Below are 9,970 nucleotides of genomic sequence, written 5' to 3' on the forward strand. Positions count from 1 at the left end.
CTGCTTGATAAAGTTATCGGTTTAGATGAATACCACTAATATAAATTTCAACAGAATAGAGTGTGTGCGAATTTATTTAGCCAGGCTTCCTGACAATAGAGAGTGTGTTCCGTACACGCATATGTTTGATTATTACATTTATTAAACCTTATAAATGCATTGTAAACCGCATAAACTTATAATTGTGTAAACCTTATAAATGAACTGTCAAAATTTGTATGGAAACTCGTTTAAATATTTCTGATAAATTTATCCAGCGATTTCACAGAATAAACTTGATAAACTGAAGCCAATGCAACTCTGTCGCAACTCTAGCTATGTTTTCTTGGGCAATAATCGGGATCCGCATACACATTTTGTACGCAAATTCAACCGCAACGATATGATCCTGATAAAGATCTGGTTCAATTATTATCCCGTCTGTTTGTTTTGTTTCACTGATAATTTGGCCGCAAGGTTTGGTAGCCGTGACAAATGAATTCATACACAAACAGACATTCTGCCATTGTTTCTTTTAACTTGCTTCAAATAAATAGCCTTTATGTTATACGTATTTTTATTTAAATAGATATTATCTCGTAAATAAAGTTTTTCCAATAATTTCTTTATCCCCGTGCTAGTAGTATAAAGTTAGTGATACTGAGCTCTATAACCAAAGAAAACACGACTATTGTCGCATGTGTAAACGAAAAGAGAGTGTGGGTCGTCCATGTAAAGCCTGATATACAGTTCAATGCGAGCGTGAGCGTGAGCTTTTTATTTTGACCAATCAGCCCTATTCTGCATTTCGATTACGTTCTCGCATTCCGCTCCGCAAGAATCGAACTTAGGTATTGTAAGTTGGAGTTTGTAAATATTTTAAAATAACTAAATAATTCTAGCATCACTGTAATTTTTCATTTAAAAATTTAAAAATAAAATTTCGTTTGCTCTTAATTTAAGTGGAAACGTAATTATAAGAATGAAATCCATAGCTGGGGCGTTATTGCTTGAAGAGGAGGACGAATCCCAGATTGCTGATGCGAAAGTTGAAAGGCGGAGATTTAGGGACATGTTTAATTTTAATCAATAAAATAAACATTGTTTGAGCACTCCACAACATTTGCATTTACTACAGAGTGGAAGATTTGAACGCAAATGAATTCCATTTTGAAAGCCCTCAGGAGGAGGGGAAGATCAAAGCTTATCCTTCCATAGCAAATCGAATTCGAGACAACATACACACCTCTTTTTAAAAAGTTAGTAAAACGAATGCAATCATAAAAACATATTTTTTATGTAACTTCACATTTTNTATGTACATATGTACATCTATTAATTTTATACAAAAAGAATAAATTGTATTCAGTGCATTTCACAGTCTTATTTATAGATAATGAAAACAAAAACGCATGGACTTCTTCTTTGAAAACCTCGTGCAATATCCCTTTTGGTTGCCATTATTTGAGCCAATTTTTCGTATTGCCCGTATTACCGCTCGCGAAAACACAGAAATCGAGAAAATTCAGTTATGATGACTTTTACAATCATGCACAGTATATTTTACTTATTTTTTTTTAATAAAATTTTATTATTTAAACCTACGACAATAACAATCGAAACGTTCTCGTCAGCAAATTTGCGACTTAGAAAAACGGAACTAGGATCGAAATGTAGAATAGGTATAATCGTAAATTTCGAAGATTGATCGAAAGGAAATGGAACGCAGAATACCAAAGTTGCAAAACGCAAAAGTTTCGATTCGAGCCGAAATGCAGAATAGGGCTGAATATCTTCCTTATTACTCAACTTTTTGCTATAGTTGAGACATGAAAAGATAGAGAATTAAAATATCTTACGGAATTATAGAGTAAAAACTAATTTAAAATGCATAATATGCCTTTTTTCGAGCTCACACTCACCTGTGTGCGTACGCAAAGCATTCGCATGTGAACGCCAAGTTTTGACAGATGTGTGTGAGCGCCCATAAGAATACAAATGGAATTCTTTGGCTTTGCGAACGTTCACGCTCACGCTCGCATTGAACTGTATAACAAGCTCAACAGAGTGCTTAAACTTATAAGATTATCTGCTTGATAAAGCTATCGGTTTAGATGAATACCACTAATACCCTTTGGGCCAGTTTTTCAGTGCAGGCCCGTTGTTTAAACTAAGTTTAAACGCCCGATCTGGCTGGTTTAAACTAAGATCAGCCAACCAAATGTCAGCCAGCTGTTCAATTTAAATTCAGTTTACTTAGCATAACTAATAAAGTTGCAACTTAAATTGAAGTACCAACTTAAAATTTACCTTTATTCATAGTCGCATTTCAGACTTCTACTAAGTAGTTTCGACTTAGTTTACGATATAGCAAAACGAGTGTGAAAATGTATCGATTTTTCTTTACGATATTTTGGAAAAATTACATTTTTATTAAATAATGTCAAGTTTGATCATCCGTTTAAGTAATTTTTATTTTCATTGCATGATTATGCAAAAGAATAAGGTATCTTTGTATGGGCCAAATTCCTATGAATTTTGTTTGCTGGGTTGGAGCTGCTTCGGCCTATGGAGTAAAAGACGAAATGCTTATATTTTTCCCATGTCCCTCCTATGCTTTTCGACACTCTTGTGTCACCTTCAGGGAGTCTGTTTTACTTAAACGATAAACAATAAACATGAAGAACGAAAACCGTGAATGACAAAAACATCATAATAGTTGCACACATACATACATACATATATACACAACAATAGTTACATATGTACATGTATACTTAACACTAATTATATACACACATAATACCACTTGAAACTCACATTAAATATTGACAAGAATTTTACATTAATTTGCATACATTGAAGGTAATATAACATTTAGGAAGAATTATTGAAAAGTATTCTTATTTATATTTTAATTTTAGTACGGCTGCATATGTGTTCTTCGTGTTGTCGACGTCTTCCTCAAAGTTGATTGCGTTGTCCAATTGTTGTTGTATTCGTAGGCTATCCAGTGTCATTCTTCTTCTTTCTCCTCTTTCGATGTCCAAAATTTCAGTGTTGCCGAAGTCCGCTATATGTTCGTGCGTTGTCAAGTGTTGAGCCAGTGCTGTTGTCATCTTTTTGTTTCTCGCGTCCGCTCTATATTATATTATTCTTATACCCAACGCTCTTTTTGTTGTGCCTACGTAGCATTTATTGCAGCTTTCGTTATCATTGCCCTTGCACTTTATTTGGTACACTACATTGTGTTGTTGTTCCTTTTCAATCTTGTCTTTGGTTTTCGGAAACAATTTGTTGGGTGTGTTATGGGGCTTGTGTGCATATATCACATTCTCATTTTTTATTGTTTTTCGTAAGTATTTGTAAGTCCTGGTATGTATTATCCCGATACACTTAGCCATACAGACAATTATGAAGAATTGGAAAAAATTAGAGAATTTTACAAACATTACTCGATAAGTTCTTATCAACTGAAGGAAAATCTAAAAAATATTACTATTGAAGAAGATGAAATTTTAATATCATTCGATGTCATATAACTATTCACGAATATCCCGATACATTTAGCCATACAGATAATGTATATAATTAGTGTTAAGTATACATGTACATATGTAACTATTGTTGTGTATATACGTATGTATGCATGTAACTATTATTATGTTTTTGTTAATCATGGTTTTCGTTCTTCATGTTTATTGTTTATCGTTTAAATAAAACATACTCCCTGAAGGTGACACGAGATTGTCGAAGCGCATAGAAGGGACAAGGGAAAAATATAAGCATTTCGCCTTTTACTCCATCGGCCGAAGCAGCTCCAACCCAGCAAACAGAATAAGGTATCATTTTCTTGTTAATTGTGTGAAATAGCCAAAACAGACGCAGTGATGTGAAGTCGATGTTTATCGAAGGCATGCTGTGAAACATACAAATAGTAGATCTAAATGTTATGCACAAATTTACTTTCAAAGAACTAGGGTGAAACTGACTTATTATTTGAGAATTTATCTAAATTATTCCAATTATAAAATTGTGATGTAGCTTTATTCGAATTGTAATACGCATTTAATTTCATCTTCCGGTTAAAATGGATCGATCTTTGTAAATTTTAATTGGAGATTATTCAATATTATCAAAATAACCCTCTACCAACTTAATTTTTACATATTTCGTCTGTTTTCCCTTAATTTGATAAAATACTTCTTCCTAGTTACGACTTAGGCTTTCTGCACATTGGTCGTCCAATCATAGTTGCTTCATCGTCACAATCATAACGCAACGATTACATGACGCCTACACTTTCGCACACTCGGTCGTGATATTTCAATTCATTTGGCGTCTAAAAATTCACTTGGAGCAGGTATTTTTTGTTTTTCTGGTTGATATTTTCGTGAAGTATTGACAAAAACCTGCAATTTTTAAAATATAGACTGTGCTGCAACAATTCTAGACATCATTTTTCAGTAATATCTCTTCTTTTCTTTTCCTGAAATGTGGTTTGAGCATGCAAACACAGGCTTTTTACAATTTCGTCATATTTTTTAGTTAAAACGCTCACATTTATTGAATTGTAATGCAATTATGCACTTTTTAATAATTTCCACAGCTTTTATGAAAAAAAAGCTATTTTTTTGCAATTTTAATGAAAATATTAACTTTTTCACTAATTTTTTCCCATAAAATGTAAACAAACAATGCGTGCACAACGATAAGCAAACGACAGTGTCGTACTTATCCGTTTCTGCATCTTCTACAATTTGCCGATAACTAGCCGATAACGACAAGTGTGCCAATCTCCTTTGAAATGCATGTGCTCGGCTCAAAATTTCAGGGCGAGACGATATCGCAACTATGATTGGACGACAAGTGTGCAGATAGCCTTAGTTGCAGCTGCAGCCGAAACTAAATTTTAAGTTGGTACTTAGCCAGAAAAGACGAAACTAAGGCGACTATGAATACCTTTAGTTGTGACTTAGAATAGTTTCGACTTAGTTGAGTACTAAATATGACTATGAATAAGCGCCTATAAGTTTAAACTGACACTGAAAAACTAGCCCTTAATAGTGTAATTTTTCGATAGTATCGATAGTGTTAAAAACTATCGATAGTAGACCAAAACCCAAATCAACCATCGATACTATCGATAGTGCCATCGATAATTTGACACTCTATTCGTGAACTCCCCATTCTATTTTCAAAACATCGATGCATTCTAGGGTTGTTCGACGTTACTAGAAAGTCGACTTTCGACTTTTCGATCGACTCTGTTGACTCGACTTTAAAAGTCGACTGATCGCCCACGAAAACTCGACTTTTTTTGACTTAAAAAAAAAAACGTATTATACACTGCATTTAAAGTATCATGATTTACAAGTGGTATTTAAAATAATCTGTAATATAGTGAAATTCAATGCTGGGTAAAAGACCACCAGATACGAAGAGACTTTTAAAAATATTGAAAACTGCGCGTGTTATACAGCAAGAAAAATGTTGGCTAGGAGTACAGTGAAACCCGCTTAAGTAACCCCCCGCTTAAGTGTCTAACCCGCTTAAGTAACCAACATTTTTGGGCACCGTGAATATTTTAATGTAATCTGAAGAAAATCCCTCTCTTAAGTACCTCCCCGCTTATTTACCCAACCCGCCTAAGTACCTCAATTTTTCGCACCCCATTTGCCATTTTACCTATATTTTCCCATTTTAAGTGCTCTTTTAAAATTCCTTAACATATTTACATATTTTGAAACTCAGTGGCACCGTATTTTAATTGAAAAATCTTAAATAAATACCTAAACTTCATTAAATGTTTATGGTTTATTCAAGGATTTACATATTTATGTAAGTTAACAAAAATATGTAACTACATCAATAATTATGTTCGCTTAAGTACCCGCATCGAGGTACTTATGCGGGTTCTTTTAAGTACCCAACCCGCCTAAGCACCTCAAAAAGCTGACATTTTTCATGATGTACTTAAGCGGGTTTTACTGTATTTTTAAAATTTGATATTTTTAAACAGTGTGCGTTTGTAATGAAATTTAAATATGTTATATAAAAATTTAAGCGATTTTAGATAGGTGAGCAATAAATAAAAATTGTTTAGTTTTCACCAAAATTAAAAAAATAATTCCTTGTATTTTACCTGTAATTTAAAATACAAATCTTATGGAGACAACTAAGAATCAGCCATAAATTACGATAGTGTGAAAATGCTTTTATGCAAATATACACTTTAAAATATAAATTTAAAATTTTAAAGTTAAACTAATTGAACCATTTTGCATCCAACCTACGCATAAACACGAGTTGGCCTAAGTGCTTTCCGGAAATCCGATTTCTTAGCTTCGTTGCTGTAAGCCCTGTATGGGAGAAAAGCCTTTCCGATGGAACATAGGGGGCGAGTATTGGCAGAAATTTAAGTGCCACTTTATAAACATGGGGATATTCTCCCTTTAAAGTAGCCCAGCCTGCTAATGGATTAGGATTATCCACACGACTAATAATCGGCCTATTTAAATATTGCCGCATCTCAACTGAAATTCCACCAACATCTTGATCGGTGTTTAAAATTTTGTCCCTTACGGATTGGTCAAATTCGAACCAAAGACTGTCTGTAGAGCTCGCAACGTTTTCCGAATTTGTTACTCGTTGAATATTGTCAATCAAAATTCTAGAATCAGCTGCAAAGAGATCGCACACCATTGAACCTGAAATCAGATATTTTTATAAATATGTACATACTTGCTATCAAAAATAAGTTGAGAGGCAGATAGGTAAAACAATTTCTTTACAAATTCTGAGAAAAATCTGTAAAAATATAATACGACGTTGTAGCTTTTGTATGATGTAGTGTTAATATTTATATACCAAGGTTGCCAAATTGCATACCGTTATCTATTGTAGTTAAGAAGAAATTCGTTTTTCAAATGTGTCATACATACTTTAAAATATAACTGTTAAAACTTGGACAATTATAAGAAATTTCTCAAAATGTTTATGTTCCAGCACACAAGTGTTCACGTGTGCTTTTTTATATTTACCAAGTTTTTCAAGCAAAATTTTTCTATAAAAATATTCTCCAATTTTCATCAAAATTTCGAGCTTTTTAATCTGAATCCTTACAACATTTTTTTGTACGCACTCAAAAAACGGCATAACATGAATGAAAAAAAAACGGAATAGATTTGAAGTCAAGCGGAGTAGAGGAGTAGATTTCAAATTTTTTCAAAAACCGGAGTAAATCTAATCTGATCTTAGGGCCAATTTCCGATGCCCTATTTAAGAAGAGATTGTTGATTAACTTCAAAAATTCATTTTCTGATCGTATATTTAAACTATATTTCAACTGCACTTAANAGAGATTGTTGATTAACTTCAAAAATTCATTTTCAGATCGTATATTTAAACTATATTTCAACTGCACTTAAATGCCCAATATTGGCTATTTAAATATGGAAAATGCAACCTTGCTCCCTCCCAAGAAACAGCTGATTACTCACAGAAAAATATAAAAATACATAAACAAACGAAAATAATTTAATAAATATTTAATTAGCAAAATGGATTCAAGTGATCAACGCGATGCGAAGTGTGAAATTTTAGAGCGCGTGATAATAGCCCGACGTACACGGACTATAAGAGATGCGCCTAGTCGTTTCGGAAACTTCGATGACAAGAACTTCCGAGACAGGTTTCGAATAAGTAAAGCGGCAGCATGGATGGTGCTACGGATGATACGGGAGCAAATACAACACAAAATAACATGGTAAGCCAGATTTAAAAAAGTTGTGTGCTGCTTCTAATTTAATTTTATTCAAGGAATAGTGCTCTAACCCCCGAGGAAATGCTTCTGCTGACTTTGCGGTTTTATGCCACGGGCTGTATGCAAAGGACCGGAGGGGACTTAATGGGAGTTTCTCCCAGTACTGCGTCCCGAGTAATAAGATTGGTTTCTCACCAAATAGCTCTGAGGCGAGGAGAGTTCATTGCGTTTCCCCCAACTGCAGAAGGGCAAAGGCAGGTGCAACAAAAATTTTATTTGATAGCCTGATTTCCTCGCGTACTTGCGGCTTTGGAATGCACACACGTAAAAATAATATCCCCAGGATAGTGCAAGAAGTTAAAAACAAATATAAAAATGTCAGTATATATTTACATTTATGCATATGTATGTAATTTTTATAGGAGGTAATGATGCAGAGTTATATCGCAACAGAAAAGGGTTTTTCTCATATAACGTTCAGACGTTATGTGACAGCGACTTGAATATACTAGATATAGTAGCTCGATGGCCTGGTTCCACACACGATGCCACAATCTTGCGAAATTCGCGCATCTACAGTCGCTTTGAAGATGGCCAATTTGGAAACTCATTGGTAGTTGCAGATAGTGGTTATCCATGTCATCAGAGGATAATGACTCCGTTATCCAACGTTCGTACTCCTTCAGAATCGCTATACAATGAATCGCAAATTCGAACGAGGAACTGTGTGGAACGGTCTTATGGCGTGTGGAAACGAAGGTTTCCTGTTCTTTCGCTGGGTATTAGGCTGAATACCAAGCGGGTAGAAAGTGTTATTGTGGCAACAGCAGTTTTGCACAACATCTGCAATCAAATAAATGAAAAAAGTGCTCCACCTATTTCAGCAGAAATCCGCGATCATATTCAAGATGTTTTACACATGCCATCCGTTTCCATTACCCATACCAACAGCAACATTAGAAGAGAATTAGTTAATAGTTATTTCCAAAATTTGTAAATACACCGACTCACATACATATATAAGTATGCAACCAGTGTTTTTGTAATATTCATAATATTTTTCACGTTATTCTTCATGTTAAATCTTTTTCGTTAATTTGTTATATAAATATGGTTCACATAAGAACAAAAACAAGTCCAAGTTCCAGGCTTTGTACGAAATTTAGAAAATGGTCAAAAATCACATAGCCTTTTATGGTCTTTGTTATTATATGAACCATATTTATATAACAAATTAGCGAAAAAGATTTAACATGAAGAATACTATAAATATTAAAAACAACCCTGTATATATAATTCTGTGACTATGTGCACGTACACCTCGATTCACTTGGATAGGCAATATTTTCTTGGCGGCCCGTTGCTATATCTGGCCTTTTAGCCCTCGGAGAAGCTTCATTTTAATCTCATGAAGAAAGACCAATTTCGAAGAATACTTGAGTATTTCTTTTTAATTCCGCTTTTTATTAACCTACATGCGTACCAAAATGCGTAAATACAAAGCCTCAGTATCTTTTATTACTAAAGTATTGCAGATTGAAATGTGCAGCTTGCGCAACCTTACTTGCAACTAGCAATCAGGCGTGGTTGCGAATATTGGACAGTTCCATCTGCTGTGCCACAAGTACACATAGCATCCAGGTGTGCAAAGCTAAATTATTAACTTTGAACTTAAAATCTTTTAAATCAACCAGGTCGTACCTTTGTGTTAAAACCACTGAATAAAAATAAGCAAATTTTTCATGTTTTGATAAAAAGCGGTACAATAATCCAACTAATCAAGGTATTTTCTTCGAAATTAATTGTTCTTCAAAATGATATTAAAATGAAACTTCTCCGATGCCCTCAAGTCCAAATATAAACTCGCATCTTGAAGAAACAAAATGCGCTTATTAAAGTGAACTGGTGTGTATCCATGGTTTCTTCATTGTCGAAAAGAAAAAAAACAAAGAAAAAGTTAAATATAAAAATATTAAATAAAAACAAAGACATTTTAAAACAAACACTTAACTTTAAATAAAAAAATGAAGTTAGTTCCGTGTTAGGTACAATGCAGTAAATTCAGTTTGCAAATATTTCTAACATTTGCATATGGCACATTAGAATCGATAATATAATTTAATAAAGTAAAGAACTGTACACACAGCAATAATGCAGGAGCTGGAGTAGAACTTGCCTTTTAGCCGTTTATTTCTAAAAGAAGTACAAATAGTAAAGGGAAAAAAT

At 33.7% G+C, this 9,970-nt stretch overlaps 1 pseudogene; it reads left to right on the forward strand.

Moving 5' to 3' along the window:
* Positions 1-7,541: 7,541 nt before the first annotated feature.
* Positions 7,542-8,741, forward strand: LOC108380175 (putative nuclease HARBI1; annotated as a pseudogene).
* The last annotated feature ends 1,229 nt before the right edge of the window (positions 8,742-9,970 follow it).

Source organism: Rhagoletis zephyria, unplaced genomic scaffold (assembly GCF_001687245.7).
Source record: "Rhagoletis zephyria isolate East Lansing unplaced genomic scaffold, Rhagoletis_zephyria_1.1 Rzeph_scaffold_18446, whole genome shotgun sequence".
Taxonomy (NCBI): Eukaryota; Metazoa; Arthropoda; class Insecta; order Diptera; family Tephritidae; genus Rhagoletis; species Rhagoletis zephyria.